This window comes from Rhinopithecus bieti, unplaced genomic scaffold, assembly GCF_001698545.2.
Source record: "Rhinopithecus bieti isolate Rb0 unplaced genomic scaffold, ASM169854v2 scaffold_27006, whole genome shotgun sequence".
Lineage (NCBI taxonomy): Eukaryota > Metazoa > Chordata > Mammalia > Primates > Cercopithecidae > Rhinopithecus > Rhinopithecus bieti.
This window is the reverse complement of record NW_016813373.1, coordinates 3,424,222-3,437,113: the sequence shown is the minus strand read 5'-3', so window position 1 is coordinate 3,437,113 and position 12,892 is coordinate 3,424,222. Positions and strand designations below refer to the sequence as shown.

The following is a 12,892-nucleotide window of genomic DNA, read 5'->3' as shown; positions in this document are numbered from 1 at the left end:
ATTTATAAAAAAAACAAAACAAAACCAAAAAAAACTGCATTGATATGGTTAAATTCCCAAGACCTTCAGTTCTTTTTTTTTTTTTTTTTTTAACCTTCACAAGAGAATGGATGCCAGGTCGTCAGTTCTTTAGGGATGGACTAAATGACAGATATAATTGCTTACAAAACTGTCTCAAACGTGACAGAGCTTATGTTGAGAAAGTTGAGAAAGTTTATATTTTTATTTTTTAATTCCATTTTACCATGAATTTTTTGAAGCCCCTTTATACAATCCTACTCTTGTGCTTGGAAGGAGGAGAATTGGAATATTTATGAATAACTTTAATAACTACCATAACGCTAATTAATAAAATATGAATGTACTCTTGAACACAGAACTATCTAACTATCTAAGATTAATCATAGAGGTCTCCTCTTATTAGTAGTCTGATATGCAACTCTGTCAAGTATCTTATTTGTTACGAACATATGTCTATTTCACAGAAATATAGAAAAAGCTATATTGATAATTTAAACTGGGCCAAAATGCCACTTGGAGCTTAAACTTCAAAACAAACTAAAAGTACTTGATTAGCTTACTGTAGTGGAACAGTGCCACTTGGACACAATAAAATAGAAGAGAGACAAAATCTGTGGTTTATACCCCAGAAAGCTGCATACATACAACCCTGCCTTGTTTTCTCTATTTCTCATTTCTCCTCTCCGATTATCAAATGAGACAAAACACATGTGAATGGGAATCACATTCACACTGTGATTCAAAATAAGACCAAAGATCTTAGGAATTCAACTATTAACTATGCCTGTTGCCTGGTGCCCAGGAGACTGCATTTAAGACCTGACTACTGGCCGGGCGTGGTGGCTCACGCTTGTAATTCCAACACTTTGGGAGGCTGAGGTGGGCGGATTACGAGGTCAGGAGTTCAAGACCAGCGTGACCAACATAGTGAAACCCTACCTCTACTAAAAATACAAAAAATTAGTCGGGCACGGTGGCAGGTGCCTGTAATCTCAGCTACTCGGAGGCTGAGGCAGCAGAAATGCTTGAACCCAGGAGGTGGAGGTTGCAGTGAGCTGAGATGGCACTACTGCACTCCAGCCTGGGTGACAGTGCAAGACTGTCTAAAAAAAAAAAAACAAAAAATAAAACAAAACAAACAACAAACAAAACCTGACTACCACAAAATACAATAAACATGTTTTAAAACTAGATTTTCTGGTGGATAAAATATGGCCAGAAAATAAAATTACATTGATAAAAGTTAACAAAATACTGTAACAAAGAAATGTATCATCCATCGTGTCTTTGATATTTTAACAAATAAAACCCACCATTTGCGCAGAATTGCTGAACTTTTTCTGTGACTAACCAAAACCTTGCCAGTTTTTTTTTTCACTAAATTGAGAAACTGCACATATCAAAGCTAAAAACAAAAAGTTAAATGATCTAGTTTTCCTTAAAGGCAGATCATTTTCTCACACTCATTGTGCCATAGAAGCCAGCCAAAAATTAAAATCAGACTCCAGACTTCCTGAACGAGCTGGACACACCCACAACTCTCTTTAATTCCAAAACTGTCAGTGCCTAGAAAATCTGCTATATTATTTTCCTATTGCTGCTATAACAAATTAACACACATTCAGTGGCTTAAAATGACATAGATTTATGACGTGACACTTCTGGAGGGCCGCCTTCCTTCTGAAGGCAACAGGAGAGAAACTGTTGCATTGCCTTTCGAGCTTCTACACATTACCAACCCGCCTCAGTCCATAGCTCCTTTCTCCATCTTCAACACCAGCAGTGTAATCTCTGCTTCTGTTATTACATCTTCTTTCTCTAACTCTGATTCTCTTGCTTCCCTCTTGTAAGAATCCTTGTGATTATACTCAAAGCATTCGAGATAAAGCCAAGATCCCTAATTTCATCACATCTGTAAAGTGTCTTTTACCATGTAAAATAACATATTTATAGGTTCCATGGATTTGGATGTGGACATCATACTTCAGCTTACCATAGTCTGCCCTCTGGACTGTAAAGATTCACACCCACCCCACATGCAAAATGCATTCATCCATCCCAAGGCCCCCAAAAGTCTCAACCCATTTATAGCATTGGCTTGGCTCCTGGCTGGAGTACAGAGTGCAGGCCGGCGGGGGATGAAGCTGAGCCGTGCATCTCTGCCAGATCCCCAGGGCCTTGCAAAACAAATTAAGGATTTGTGGTTTTATTCCAAAAGTCATGGGGAGAGCCTCTGAAGGGTTTTAAGCAGGAAAGTCACAGAAATGGATCTGAGTTCTCGAAAGCCCACTCTGGCAGCAGCACGCGTGAGAACTGGAGGTAGGGAGGCTGCTTAGGAGCCTGCGGCAGTAACCCCGGGGAGGAAAACAGGGCGGTCTGGTTAGTCGAGCATTGCCATAGACAGTGACTGCACAAGGGCGGGCCTGAAGCTGGGTGGTAGTGGAGGCTTGAGAGGACCCTGGACAACAGAGGGAGAAGAAATTTCAGTTGGCCAGGGCAATGCAGAGGGCAGTGCCAATGAGGACAGAGCAGAGGAACTGGCAAGACAGCGAGAGGATAGAAGGTTCTGAGAACTGTCTGTTCTGTAGCAGTTAGGACTCCTTCACTCAAAAGTCACAGAGGCGGGGCACGGTGGCTCCTGCCTGTAATCCCAGCACTTTGGAAGGCGCAGGTGGGTGGATCACCTGAGGTCAGGAGTTTGAGACCAGCCTGGCCAACATTGGGAAACCCCATCTCTACTAAAAATACAAAAATTAGCCGGATGTGGTGGCGCAGGCCTATAATTCCAGCTACTCAGGAGGCTGAGGCAGGAGAACTGCTTGAACCCAGGAGGCAGAGGTTACAGTGGGCCGAGATTGTGCTACTGCACTCCAGCCTGGGTGACAGAGTGAGACTCTATGTCAACAACAACAACAAAAAAAAGTGACAGAAACTCAACTTGTTTTACCTCTGCAGAAAAGTGATACATTGGTTTACCTAACAATGAAGCTGATCAGGCTTGGGCCTGACTGAATTCAGGGAGTCAAGCAATGCCCTCTGTCTCCCTGTCTCCCATTCTTTTTTTTTTTTTTTTTTTTTGAGACTTTGAGACGGAGTCTTGCTCTGGCGCCCAGGCTGGAGTGCAGTGTCGCGATCTCGGCTCACTGCAAGCTCCACTTCCCAGGTTCACGCCATTCTCCCGCCTCAGCCTCCTGAGTAGCTGGGACAACAGGCGCCTGCCACCAGGCCCGGCTAATTTTTTGTATTTTTAGTAGAGACGGAGTTTCACCGTGTTAGCCAGGATGGTTTCGATCTCCTGATCTCGTGATCCACCCATCTCGGCCTCCCAAAGTCCTGGGATTACAGGCTTGAGCCACTGTGCCTGGCCCCTGTCTCCCATTTTTTGTTTGTCACCTTGGTTTCATTTTTTTTCATGACCTCCTGGCAACCCCAGATTCAATCCTTCCACTTCTGTGGCCCAACAGGCAAGAGAGTCTTCCTGTTTGTATCAATTACAAGCATCCCAGGGAAACACTGGTTAGCCTACCTTTAGTCAGGCGCCTACACTGTGTGAAGGGGTTAGGGAGTTTCTTAGCAGAGGTCAGGGAGTTTGCTAGGAGAATAGAAGCCATAGCTAAAACCTCTCTAATTCATCTGGTATGAACTCTTTATATTAAAATTTTTTTCTATTAGTATATATAGATATAAAGTGTATGAATTCTGTTGCATGTATTATGATTCTTTTAGTTTTTTTTTTTTTACCTTTTTGTGTTTTCACATACAGGGGTTTTAAGTTTTTCACTAATGGAAAAAATGGATTGTTGTCATGTATTACTTCTTCCAGCACTTCTATGATTAGTTCTGGTTAATTGTAAATTTAGGTCCTTACTCATACACCCTCTTCCATACCCCTCTGCAACCTCTTCCCATCAGAAGTCACAGTAAATGAAGGGAAGTCAATATTTTAACAGTGTACCCTTTCACCTTCTTGGCTTTTCAGCTAATACAAGTGTCATATCTGTCGTGCTATAATTATTTTACAATGTAGAGCCAGTCACTAGACTTCTACACACAATCTGAACAGTCAATAATCAAATCTGGCATTGTTCTATTTCTGAGGTACTTTTAGTCCAAGGCTGCTAGGAAGAGACTGGTTGTAGCTAGAATTTGGGTTAAAAATGTTCTTCAAAATTGAAATACGGTATTTAGGCAACAGAGACTAAGCGCCTTTCTTTTTTTCTCCCTTCTTTCCTTTTTGAGAAATGGACTGCTAGAAATATCTTCATTCTAAACTCTGCAAACAGAATTGATCCTGTAGTCCTTTAAAGTGGTGTGTTCAGCCCAAAGTTTCTTCATTTGCGTATCTTTTCGGCCTTTTAGAAGCTTTCTTGAAAACTCCCATACTATCTTTCTTCACACTTGCCCTCAAATTTGGTGTATATTCCCCTATGACACCCAAGCCGAGCTCATCCTGTGGATGCGGGATAGTGACAAGACTGGGCCCTCCGCAGCCCGACAGGGACAGCAGCTTGTCAGGGACAAAGAGTGAGAACAAATGACCCACGTCCCCTGCTGCTCTCGTGGCTCTTCCCTCTGAGGCTCTTTCACTAGGAGGCTTTCAGATTAAGGGTCCATTAAATATATAATAAGCACATTCTCTCCATTCTTTTCATGCCCTCTAGGTCCTGCTAGGCAAATCAGTCTTAAGAGCCAGTTTCCTTTTGCCCTCATTCCTTGCCTCTCCACTTCAGTGAAAATCTTTTCCTACTTGAGTAAAAGGCAAAGAAAAAAAAGTTAAAGAACATGATTAAGAGCTTTAATGAATCATATAGGTCTGAATGTAAAGTGGTTCCTGTCTTTCCAATGAGATCCTCAGAAATGTGTCTTGGCAAACATAAATACATAATCCTTTAGGCATGCGGTTGAAACTTTCAGTTGACTACTTACATGGTTTGTTAATTCAGTGACATATATATATTTAAATTCATATATTGTGTAAAAATCATATTTAGAAGTATTACTTTTTCCATATGCACATTTCATGAAACAATTTAAACTTTTCAGATGCATCTGACATCAGAGTTTTCACAATCACTTAGAATCACAAAATGTTTGAGTCTTCTGATGTTTCCAAAGCATATATTATCTTCATTTCATTTTTTTTTTTTTTTTTTTTTTGAGACGGAGTCTTGCTCGATTACCCAGGCTGGAGTGTAGTGGCACGATCTCAGCTCACTGCAACCTCCACCTTCTGGGTTCAAGCAATTCTCCTGTATCAGCCTCCCGAGTAGCTGGGATTACAGGCGTGCACCACCACGCCCAGCTAATTTTTGTATTTTTTTTTTTTTTTTTTTTAGTAGAGACAGAGTTTCGCCATGTTGGCTAGGCTGGTCTTGAACTCCTCACCTCAGGTGATCTGCCTGCCTCAGCCTCCCAAAGTGCTGGTATTACAGGCATGAGCCATGGTGCCCGGCCTATCTTCATTTCTACTTTGAAGTAAGATGCAGTTTGAATTATTTATTTATTTTATTTTCAATTTTTTAAATATTTCAACTTTAATTTATATTCAGGGGGTACATGTGTAGGTTTGTACCAAGGATATATTGCTTGATGCTGAGGTTTGGGGTATGAATGAACCTGTCATCATTTTAAATTCCAGGCCACCAATACTCCACATTATTCACTACTTACCATGTTATTTGTTCAAAGTAACTGTTAACCCTTTTCCTGTTTAGAAAAAAAAAAGTGAAGCTCGCTGCCAGCACTTACTTAATTTTACGTAAACATGCTCTTTGAGGCTGAAGCAAATCTGACTTTCAATGTGAAAATAAAATATACAAACAGTTTTTGGAGTTATTTCTAAACAGAACTAACATCAGAATCATCTGAATCATCAGAAACGTCTATTTCAGAAAAATCGGATTCATCAAATGAATCTTCGGCCAAGAACTCTTCGAGAATGATGTTAATATCACGCGTAGGAATGTTACATTTTCTAGGACTTAACATTTTCAGTGATTGAGAATTACTGTATTTTGTAAATGGAAATACCACTACTAAAAACAGAATGCTATGAATGGAACAATATCTTCTGTTTCCAAAGTCGATATACTAGTGTGATGTGAAAATAACATAAAAAGAGATATTGCATGGTGAAAGTTATCTTGGGGTGAATGCTGCCGCTACAAGTGCCATCAGTGAGTATTCTCAGGGCAAATGGAAAAGGGTAAAAGGCTGTTTACAATGACACACAGCAATACTGACTACATTAAAATAGCTTTTTTCCCTCCATTAGAAACAAAGTTGGTTCTGACAGAAGATCTCTGCAATCATCCAAAGAGGTCACGGACTGAGAGAGTGCCTGCACCAGAAGACTTACATACAAAGTGGCAAACACTTGACTGAAGCATTTTTGTTTTGTTTTTTGTTTTTTTTTTGTTTTGTTTTTTTTTTGAGAAGGAGTCTCGCTTTGTCTCCCAGGCTAGAGTGCAGTGGCGTGATCTCGGCTCACTGCAACCTCCGCCTCCTGGTTCAAGTGATTCTCCAGCCTCAGCCTCCTGAGTAGCTGAGATTACAGGTGCGCACCACCATGCCTGGCTAATTTCTGTATTTTTAGTAGAGACGGGGTTTCATCATGTTGGTCAGGCTGGTCTCAAACTCCTTACCTCATGATCCACCTGCCTCGGCCTCCCAAAGTGCTGGGATTACAGGCATGAGCCACTGTGCCCAGCCTGAAGCATAATTTTAAAAAAATCTTGCTTGGTTCCTGGCTTATACCATAATGCAGTAGAAACTTTTACCAATGATCATCTTCAACAATGATTTTTACCAAACTCCAGGCTTTTCTGATTGAAAGAACTTACTAGAAATGTTAGAGACTTTATCCCATTTCTCTAAATTTCACTGCAGTAAACTGCTGAAATGAAAACTCACAAATGTAAGTGCTACATCTACTGTCCAACAGTCATCCTCCAGAAAACATGCTTACAAAACAAAAAACAGAACAGAACAGCATGCATACTGGTCCATTTTCCTATATACATGTTCGCACTCCCTCGTTCCCTCTTCCTACGCCTCCTTTCTCAAGGAGTTGTATGTTGTAGATGACAAACTGCTAGAATACAGACACAATCGTGCTTGATTTGTTCCTTACATGAGGTCTTATGTATGTTCTTCACTGATGTTCCCTTGATAATCTGACAATGGAGAAACACAGCTTTTGATTCCTTGTCTCTTATGGTCTCTTGTAATTATAAACACAATAACAACCAAAATAAGAGTTCTCATTGACAGCACCCCTCCCAAGAGCCAGACACCTGACTAAGGCCTGTGGGCATTAACTAAGTTAATGCAGACGAAATGCCAGGCACAAGTCCTGCCATGTGCTAAGAGCCCAATAGATGTCAGCCATTACTATTATTGCCTCGGCCTCCCAAAGTGCTGAGATTACAGGCATGAGCCACCGTGACCGGCCTGAAGCATAATTTTAAAAAAATCTTGCAAAACATCTGTATTAATTGTTATCATTCAATCCTCACAACAACTATATGAGGTAAGCATTCCCACAGATGAGAACATTAAGAAGAACATCAAGGAAACAAGGCCATAGAGTTACTGGCCAAGAGGGGATAGAAACTCTGCATGTCTACCTCTTTCAACAAATATTTTGCATTCTTAAAAAGGCCAAATCTATGTAAATTAAAGAGGATGTGGAAAAGAACAGTCCACATATTTTTAAACTCCCCCCTTATGTTCTAATACCTAATGATGAGAGAGGTCTAGAAGGGACACACAATTTTAATGACAGGGCAAGAACCCTGGAAATCCCCCAATGGCCATAGCTGAGAAACAGCCACTGCCCCTTTCCAGCCCAAAGCAAGTCAAGGCCAGGCAAGTCACGGAAAGGGATGAAGTGTCTCCAGCAAACAACAGTGGGTAGAGGGACCACATATAACTGGTAAGATAACGCCCACTCGAAAGGCAATCAAAATTCTTCTAAAAGGTCATTCAAGTTGACCAAGTAATACATATAGCCGGTGTTGATACTAGGGAGAGCCAGTTGTCAGACACAGTCACATGCTGCATAACAGCATCTCGGTCACCGATGAACTGCATATATGACAGGGGTCCCGTAAGACTATAATACAGTATTTTTACTATACCTTTTCTATGCTTAGAGATGTTTAGATGGACAAATACTTATCACTGTGTATAAATGCTTGCAGGATTCAGCTCAGTGACATGCTGTACAGGTTTGTAGCCTGGGAGCAACAGGCTACACCATAGAGCCTAGGTGTGTAGAACCTGTGTAAGTTCACTCTATGAGGTTCACATGACGACAAATCACCTAAGGATGCATTTCTTAGAACGTTTCCCGGTGGTTAAGCAACCCATGACTGTGAATACATCACCTTCATTCCATCTGGCAAGATGTTCTGCCTTAGCACTCGGCTGCATTATTTTCCTTTTCTTTCCTGTTCACTATGCTTTAATTCTGAGGACCATAGGAGGGTAGAATATTACTTTTTAAAAACTTTAAACCTATGTCTAAGCATACCCTTTTCTTAAATTGATGACCTGATGTTAAAATGTTATTTTTCATGTCATTTATAATCTTACCAGAATCCATTTAATGAAGTTTGGTTAGACTTCAGTGGAAATTATCTTCCAGAGCTGTTTTCCCCACCTGGGATATAGGGGTAACTTTACTACAATTAGTATGCACAGTGCAGAATTTCACGCAAGGGGGCCTGTGGCAGCAGTGAGATAATTTAAACAAAAGTGTAATTTAAACACATTTAACAAATTAAACATAAACATATTTAACACATTTCAGCATATTTAACATAATTTAAACATATTAAACATTATTTAAACATTCAAACGAACAAAACAGAAAGGACATATGCACAAACTTGCTGCTACTTAGATCACTGCAACTTCTAGGATCCATTGTCTTTTACTGATTTAAAAACAAAGCGAAAATAAAAAAATTAAAAAGTTGTGCCTGAAAAATATATATTTAAATCTTATTTAAAATAGTATAAAATTTGTTTGCCACCTCTACCTAATTCCTTGTTCCAGGGTAACCAAGGCAGAATGATATTATGTAACTAAGTGGCAGCTTTTCCCTCAAATAAATATCCTTTATCTATTGTCAAGAGGAAACTGCAGTTCCGAGGATGATTTGGATAGACCAGACTGCAGTGTCCATGCTACTTTTTGAATACTCAGTTAAAGGGCCCTAAATTCTTGGCTTCTGTAGGCTTTGGCTTAGGACATATGGCTATGCCATAGTCCTCTCCACAGCACATGGCCTCTTCCTGAACTGACAACAGGGAGTCCTTTACCAACTCTAGCTCACTGTTCTGACATCCCTGGCCCCAGTCTTCAAAATAGTACCACCCTGTCGCAACCAGTTTCTATCATCATTCTGTGTTGTACAAAGTTTTATTATCTATTTTATTTTTTAGAGATGGAAGTCTTGCTATATTGCCCAGGCTGTCCTAGAACTCCATCCTTGGAGTTCTCCAAGGATAGTGATCTCCATCCTCGGCCTCCCAAGTAGCTTGGACCAGAGGCACCTGCCATTGCACCCAGTCTGGAGTTTAATTTTATTTTTCCCCCCAAATTAAGTAGCTGTCTATTTAGGTAATTTTATTTGAAAGGAGAATACTGTAATCCAGAAATGAATGAGCATTTCCTCATTTAACCTTCCAAAGAAAAGTTCAGCCTCTGACAAAGTATAAGGCAAGTAACAGAATTCAACTTATCTGTATACAAAAGGACTTTCAACCACGCTCTAGAAAATGTGCACACTTTCACTTAATGACCACTGATGATGGAAGTGAGAAGCAAGTGGCAATGGGAACTGCTGCTGCCTTGTCCAAATTAGCGAACCACCACCTGCTCTACTGCTCTGTATCACTGGAACAACTCCAGTTCCTCCAGAGACTATGAAAAGGAACTGCAGAAGCTATCAAGGTAGCATGGCACACTCCATCATGCTTGTGAAGAAAAGCAAAAGGAAACACCATGCTGACACCCTCTCATCCTGGGTAGAACGACTGTCTCCCTCCCTGTTCTTGGCAGAGACTTATCCCAACGTCTTGGCTTATCTGTTTACATATCTGTCTCTTCTTACTACAGGCTACTTTAAATGCTTCGACCTAATAAAATGCAAGCCCCTAAAGATGGTGTTCATGTCTTACCCATCTTTGTATATAGTAGGTAATGTGATAGGCACTCAATACAGGTTTGCTGGAAGAATGAACGAAAGAGCATTTGTCCTCCTTTACTTGTGTGCTACACGGTTCAGCAACGTTACTCCCACTCAGAATGAAGCTGGGCACAGAAAGGGCAGAATGACCTTTGGAGCTGACGCACAACAATGGAGGACCATCAAAGGGAAGGAGTGGTGCTTTCACTGTAACCTTGACTAAAATTGCAATTGTGGCTCCATGGGAGAAAAACAGAGCAAGAAACAGCAGTCACCCCAGTGCATGGGCACCATCACTTTTAAGCTGAGTTATAAGAACCTCAGGGTGTTTTTTAAAAAATAGGTTTTAAGTTATTTCAAGGAGGAAAAAGAGCTTAACATGCATCATTTTACTCTAAATATCTTTGATATGTTTTCACCATAAGACTTTTAGGTTGTAATGATAATAAATACCAAGTATTATTCTCTTATAATACTCATAGCATCATGTAAGAACTTCTCTAAAACGCACAGCAGCCTGGAGTAGTCAAATTCACGGAGACAGAAAGTAGAATGGTGCTTGCCAGTGACCGGGGGCAGGGAGGAAGGAGGAGTTAGTGTTTAAATCGGTACAAAGTTTAAGTTTTGCAAGATGAAAAAAGTCCTGGAGATGGATGGTGGTGATGGTTGCACAACAATGTGAATGTACTTAATGCCACTGAATTATATTCTCAAAAATGATTAAGATGATAAATTTTATGTTATGTATGTTTTACCACAGTTTTTTTTTGTGTATGTGGTAAAGGGAAAGTCACTGTCAAATGCTAACAGATAGGAGAATGCCTGGGCTCTAGCCTCAAGGGAATCACTTCAAACTTTAGGCTAGAGAGAGGTTTTTAAAATGATGAACATGGAATGGGAGGTGTGCAGGAGTGTGCTGGGTACAAGATCTGGGTGTCTTGTTCTGGTGGCTGTCTTCAGTCATGGTGTACCTGGAGTGCAGCTGAGTGTCATCTCAACAATGGCTGGGTTGTAGATTAACTGCCTTGAGGCCATCTCTGGAATTTCACAGCTCAGTCTTCATGCCTGGTTGTCTCAAGATTAGCCCCTGGAACTTTCGGTGTGGTTCATTCCTTGTGGTTTCATCTTGGGGCTTGTAGGAAACAAAAGCTAGTGTGCGGAGGGCCTTGAAGTTTCAAATGGCTTGAACTTCCTTGTAATGCAGTTCAGCATGGGCTGGGTTCACCATAGCAACAACTAACTGTCCATCTTCCTTTGACTTTAGTAGCCTGGAAAAATCTCTGCTTGACCAGTATGAAACTCAAAGCTGGTGATGCCATTGTAGGCTGCAGTCTGCCTGGCATCCTCCACTGCCTGCCCCACCAACAAAATCCCAAGGACCTGCAACGTGCTGAGCCAGAGGGAGGATGATCACACCAGTTCCACAGCAGATGGCAAGGAGGATGGTGTTAAGAGTTCACTCCACTCAGCTTCCCTACAATCCAGTACAGCATCTCTGCACCAGCAGTGTTAATCTGGAAAAAGGCATCTGGAGAGATGCAGACCTTCAAGCCCAGGAGATCTTTAAAGATATGAGGTTCCCCAAACAAGAGCTAGTAGGCAGGCTGATGATGGTTGAAAACGGGTCATGGTGCTTTCCTGGAAGTCAGTTGAGGTCAAGTCATAGACTGTTCCAGGACCTTTAATGAAAAATTTCTTTACAGTCTCTTCCTGAACATGGAGCTCCCCTGGACTTAATTCCTGGGGATGGAATGTGATGACAGCCATTGTGTGCCTTAGGCTATTGGTGCGGACTGTGAGCTCACACCAGTATCGACCTTCATGAAATAGAAGGCAGGGCTCTGTTGGAAGGAATACTTCATCGTACTGTGCCACCTGATTGTGTTTCTAAGGGATGTTTTTCAGATGCGTAGACTGTACACAGACGATGTTCCCATCTTTTCAGGTTCCCAGGTCATATCCCACAGTCTTTGGATTGCCATCTGGACCTTGATTCAGAGAAGGTGGACTTATTTCTGCAGCCACTGATGACAGGAGATGGTATAGTAGGATGGAGAAGACAAGCAGCCCCTCAGATCTGGGTGCAGCTGTTGTCACATTGACTCCATCAAGCATTTGAATGTGAGACTCTAGTCTGTAAATTTTCACCTTGAGCCATTCATAGTTCAGCCTCCAGAGCAGCATCACAACACCAGCCAGCCTTTCCTGCCAGGAATCATCTAGTAGTCCCAGATGACTTGGTTTCTTCTGACGTTTTTGTCCTTTTTGACACTTCTTGGCTACCACATGGGTGAAATTTCCCTTACATACTATGCCCCAAAAGAGCTGTGACCAACCTGGTGGTTTTACAGCACACCAGGGAAGCAGTCTTGGTTTGGAGAGGAAACCCACCCTGGAGAGGAAGCATGTGAGGCTGTGTGTCAGGACTCTTCTCTTAATGCCTGCCATCTAAAGACACACTGAAATCCACCTCTCAGGGTTGAGGTGAGAACAACAAGCTCATATATATGGCACACTCTGGACTGTGCTGAACACAGCAGATGCTTGACATGTGTCACTACCCTTCCTTAGGCTCTGATTTGAAGTGTGTCACTTGGTTTCATCATGTCTTAATGTCTCCAACCTGCAAAATCAAGGCAGCAAACCAAAAGGGCAGTAGATGACCCAGTTTAC

General features: G+C 41.5%; 1 protein-coding gene and 1 pseudogene across 2 annotated transcripts in view; both read right to left on the bottom strand.

Moving 5' to 3' along the window:
- Positions 1–12,892, bottom strand: part of CUNH1orf21 (chromosome unknown C1orf21 homolog) — a 253,360-nt gene that overhangs the window by 50,837 nt on the left and 189,631 nt on the right. The gene's annotated exons all lie outside the window — the stretch shown is intronic.
- LOC108512731 (tRNA (uracil(54)-C(5))-methyltransferase homolog) lies at positions 2,815–12,667 on the bottom strand (annotated as a pseudogene).